Below are 5,732 nucleotides of genomic sequence, written 5' to 3'. Positions count from 1 at the left end.
TATAAAATGTAAATTTAAAATTATAATTTAAAAAAAATCGGTTGTGAAGGGGTGAGTGTATGTGAGGAGAGGAGGGGATGAAAAGGTGAAAAGATGAAAAAGTGAGTATAAAGGGTATTTTGGTCATTTAGAATTTTAAGACTTTAAGACTTTTGCTAAATTTGCTTAATAAGATAGTATAGATTAGTTATAACAAAATAATTAATTATAATTTTTAAGAAATATTATATTATTAAACGATAAATAAATTACTTTGTTATTAAATGCAAATTAAATTATGAGTAAAATATTGAATTAAAAAAATTACACAAAAAACGAGAACTTTAAATAGTAAATTTTATATATATATATATATATATATATATATATATATATATATATATATATATATATATATATATATATATACGAGTTGGGTCGACAGGTTAATTGGACAGATCAGTTTAGGCCATAACCAGGTAAGGTCCAGGCCCAGTTCAGTTAACCCGGACTGATCACGAATCCAGTTCAAGTAACCGGTGGTAGGGTTAGGTCTCGAGTCCTATGTTGGTCTTAACTATCATTAACCCTCGAACCGGTCCTCCAACTAGTCAACCAGAGGGAGATGGTTGGTTTGGCAGGTCCTAATTGAGATGAACCTAGAATGTCCTCCTTTTCAATAGACGAATGAGCACACTTGCTTGACATACATCAAAGTTATCAACATTAAACTGTTTTATACCAAAACCAAGAATCATGATGTATAAATATACAAAATGCCAAACCAAATGAACATAATATATTCCACCAAACAGTAGCGTCTGTAAAGGATGAGGTGTACTATTAGCGTCTATAAAGAATCTGTTCCATGGAAAAATACCTTAAGATCCCTTGTAAGATTTGTATGGTAGAACATCATTGCACCGTTTTGGGTTGAAGAACACATGCTGAAAACATCAAAAGTTAGTCCAAATTCACCAGACTTATAATCAAGAAACTTTATATTTATGGAACCTAAAACATCCCACCTTAATTTGTGTCCGGTTATACGTATATGTTATATGCACACATCCATAGCTTGCTTTGATAATTGCTGGATACGAGAATTCCATTCCTTCAGTCTCCTCCAATGTTGCAACATCTTTCCACGAATCTCCATCATCTGCTGAAATCACAACTTTAGCACGACCCTAGAGACCGTGTTATAAGCAAGCATCACCCGACCATCACTTAGCTTTACGCCATCAATGCCTGTTAGTTCACCATGAACGAAAACCATTCACTCGGAATTCGTAATTGTAGCACACTATAGTGTTGTTTTGGTATTTTCACAGATAAGATGGTTAGTTTGCAACAAGAAAAACAAATATAATGGTTTAAAAGTTCGATCAGTCATCTAGTTTATGTTGTTGAACCTGAATTTGGGTTGGGTAATAACAAGCAACTTATCTTCGACCTAAAGTATTGAGGGGTGATTCCAACGCACAGCCCCACCGAGGAACAAAATATGATCAAAGTTGATGAGCTAGAGTTTCTGATATGTATGAGAAAGCCAAGTATTTGTGTTTCCCATCTAATGCTAATTCATTTGGTGTATTCTGCTAGCTCAATTTACTGTTGACAACTTCCCTCATGCTAATATCAGCGGACTTCTACCGAACAAACATAAAACAGAAAAGTTGGGTGTTCATATGAAATCAAAACAAATAAATTATCGAACCACAAGCTAGCAATCATAAACAAACTAAAATACGTAAATGGAAACCCTAATAAGCTAAAGTTGGAAATACATAAAATAGAAAAGCTGGATAGAAAAAATATATTCTATCGATTAGCACATAAAAAGGTTGGAAATCAAAAAAAATTACCTGTGTGTTCTTCTGAAATTGATGATCTGTGACACTTGAGACATGAAATTGGGGAGAATACAAAGTCACACTCAATATGCTTCTCGAATATATCTGTGACACACTTGAGACATGAAAATGGGGAGAATAAAAAGCTGATTGATGAAAGAACCCTCTTTGACCTCCCGATTTTGATGATGGAGAGGTTAAAGGTTTGATAAAAAGCCATTAAAGCTGAAAATAGGAAAGTTCCTATTTGATTGTGGGTTTAAAGTTATTGCAATATCGAGTTCTACATTATGCTTCAAGTATTCTAAGTAAGAGAGAAAGCATGAGGGAGAAGATCATACCTGATATGGTGATAAATCTTGAGGAGAAGATGGAGAAGACGGAGATTAAAGCAATAATGGTACGATAAGAGAACCCTAACTCTATATACTGAGAAGATGATTTGAATTTGAAATCGTAATCTTGAGGATTTAATCGTCTTCTGGCAAGATGGTTTGGGAATAACGACCTTGGGGAATGAAAAGACAATAGGAGGGAAAGCGGTATTGGGGAGAGGGAAAATAAGAAGTGCATTGACAGACTAAATCTGAAGTTGTACATATTGTTTCTTGACTTGTAATTAAGACATATAAGGGTATTTTGGGTATTAAAAAATTTAAGATTTTAAGACTTTGAGTAAATTTGTTTAATAAGGTAGTATAGATATATATATATATATATATATATATATATATATTTCTCAAAATTTTATGATATCTTTAAATTATATTTTATTAAAAAATAAACACATTATCACTTTCTTAAAACCACTAAAAACCATATTATATCGACATAGACAAATAATAAAACAAAATATTAAAATTAAGATGAATCTCGTTACATTACACAAACACCATTATAGTTTTTAAAAATAGGAATGAAACCCAAGTTAGTTAAATTTGATGCATTTGGCACAAATAGTAAAAAAGTAAGGGCCATTAAATTTCATGGTTTTAGTAACGGTTTTTAGAGTCTGATGATAATATTAGAAGTAAAGCAATAAATCATTACAACATAACTGGTATATTTAGAACTCTCTGTTAGGGCCTGTTTATTAAACATTTGATAAGTATTTAACGCATAAATTTTCTCATTGGATAAACATGAAAATGGTCAAGAATTTTATCGGGTAAGAACAATGAGAAGGATGAAGAGTCTTACGCGGTAAGTGAGGATGACGACTCTTATCGAGGTAAACGCTTACCAATTAAATTGTTACATTCGATATGTTTTGATGTACTAAAATCTTATGTATCAAAATAAATTATAGTGTTAACTTCTATTGGTAAGCGCTTACCGGGTAAACATTTGGGTAAACGGCCCCTAAGTTTATAAAACTAACAACTTGTATAAATGTGTTGTAATAAATTAGGATTAAGTTTGATAACCTGATAATCTTCTTCATTATAATACAAATTCCTCCAAGTCCAATTAAAGCACATATTTCATATTTGTTATTACTAGAAGTGTATTCACGCAATGCAGCGAGATATATTTCGATTTTAATGTTTCGTTTATTCTTTGTCTCTATCTATGTTATAATACAATGTTATGTGGTTTTAAAGAAAAATATATTGTTTTTATTTTTAAATAAAATATAAATTTGAAGATATTATAATAATTTGACAAATATCTATCGATATTAGTATCAAATTAATTTATTTAAAAATTATCATCTTTTTCTGTAATTCTTTTAATTCAAAATTTTTAATTATAATTTGATTTAAGTTTAATAACGAAGTTTTTTATTTTTGGTTAAGAATGTAACTTTCTTTTTTATAAAAATGATAATTAAGCATTCTGTTAGAACTCAATGTGCATAATGCATTATTTTAGCTTCTTCTAGACGATTAGTAATTGGTTCATGATATGTGCTGCTTATGTCTTTTTCAGTGTTAATGTTAATGACAAAACTCATGGGTACTTCAAGGGAAACACACGCTTATACAAGGTCACCCAATGCCTCCAAAATAGAAACTGCAACAAAATACGTTTCGTTTTGATATAATTTGTCCGGAGAACAATAGATACGTGAAAAGTTTCTTACTCGAGACTTAAGTCACGTGCTCCCCATGTGACGACACAAACTCACTTTCTGTTACAAGGACCAATCAATTTACGTGATACAACTATTAATCTCTTATCCTTTGATAATAAATGGAAAGGCGAAATTACTAATTATTGATGTGGATGTCTAGATACGACAATTTTAACCCATTTATATGAAAATTGACCGTTATATTATATTTTGTTACTAACGAGTAAAACCAGTTAGAATAAATGAGTCATATAATATAAAAATCACTTAGGGGTTGTTTACCAAAATTTTTATTAAGTCTTGTATTGTTAAATTTGTCTGTCAGGATAAGTTTGTTTGTCTGGATAAATGAGTGTTGTTTACTTTTTTTATCTGAATCAACAGTCTGAATAACATAAATGACCGATTTACCCAACAATATTAATTATTTGAACATCAAAACAAAAAATCATAAAGAGGTTGACGATGTGGTGTCTCATTTGGGAAGGAGGCGATGCTTTAAATAAAGGGTAGGGGTGTCATTTTTGTGGCTGAATGAGAACAACATACCATTTCTATCTGTGCGAATAAGTCGTAAGTAAACAACACACCATTTAATCGAAGTTATGTTAATTATGACGTTTTTGTGTTTTTTATAGTTCATATTGTGTTGATAGCTTTTTCTTTAATTATTACTACGAGCTCAATTCATATGTTCAAATGGAATGAGTTCATCATCAACTTAATTTGTTATGCATTCGAATTCTGATAACCATTCGGCTCCATCAGCTGCTTGTGATGCGTGACCTGCCATAGACTGCAACTAGTGTTCATATATGTTCAGTTGTGTTCATATATGTTCTAGTAAGGACATGAATCAAGACATCTAATGAACCGTGTGTGTTCATAAGTGTTCATATGAATTTTTAATCAAAATTATGTTGATTATGACGTTTTTGTGTTTTTTATAGTTCATATTGTGTTGGTAGTTTTTTCTTTAATTATTACTACGAGCCCAATTCATATGTTCAAATGGAATAAGTTCATCATCAACTTAATTTGTTATGCAATCCAATTCTGATAACCATTCGGCTCCATTAGTTGCTTGTGATGCTTTTTGCCATAGAGTGCAACTAGTGTTCATATACGTTCAGGTGTGTTAATATATGTTCTAGTAGAGACATGAATCAAGACATCTAATATTGAATTTATAATTTTTGTTAATTTATTATTGATCTTGTTTTTTTATAATATTGATTTTTTATCTATAATTTTTGAATTTGTGATTGGTAGAAGAGACCAGGTAGTAAAGTTTTATGTATCGTTCAAGCTATTATGGATAAATTCATTGTTCTAATGAACGAACTATCGTTCACAAGTGTTCATATTGTGTTCATATGTACACTAGCTGCATATCTCAACATTGGCTCGCTCCTGAATGTGTTCATAATGAATGAACTATTGTTCACAAGCTNTCGCTCCTGAATGTGTTCATAATGAATGAACTATTGTTCACAAGCTGTTCATATTGTGTTCATATGTACACTAGCTGCATATCTCAACATTGGCTTGCTACTGAATGTGCTCATAATGAAGGAACTATTATTCATATTGTGTTCATATGTACACTAGCTGCATATTTCAACATTGGCTCACTCCTGAATGTGTTCATAATGAATGAACTATTGTTTACAAGCTGTTCATATTTGTGTTCATACCTGTTTTTTTAATTTATTTTCTTTCGTGTAGCAGCTATTCTTATTATGTTCATATTGTGTTCATAAATACTATGTCGTATTTGACACAATGATTCATATATATATATATATATATATATATAT

The 5,732-nt window shown here is 30.8% G+C and overlaps 1 protein-coding gene across 1 annotated transcript in view; it reads left to right on the top strand.

Moving 5' to 3' along the window:
• Window positions 1-3,814, top strand: part of LOC112515758 (plant intracellular Ras-group-related LRR protein 4-like) — an 11,862-nt gene extending 8,048 nt beyond the window's left edge. Inside the window, exon 6 of the transcript XR_003069544.1 lies at window positions 3,768-3,814. The gene's annotated coding sequence lies outside the window, so the exon portion shown is untranslated. The remainder of the gene's footprint in view (window positions 1-3,767) is intronic.
• The last annotated feature ends 1,918 nt before the right edge of the window (window positions 3,815-5,732 follow it).

The sequence above is a fragment of the Cynara cardunculus genome (genome assembly GCF_001531365.2).
Source record: "Cynara cardunculus var. scolymus isolate 2C chromosome LG 7, CcrdV1, whole genome shotgun sequence".
Lineage (NCBI taxonomy): Eukaryota > Viridiplantae > Streptophyta > Magnoliopsida > Asterales > Asteraceae > Cynara > Cynara cardunculus.
Note: the sequence above shows the minus strand (reverse complement) of the source record. Positions and strands in the feature narration are given on the sequence as shown.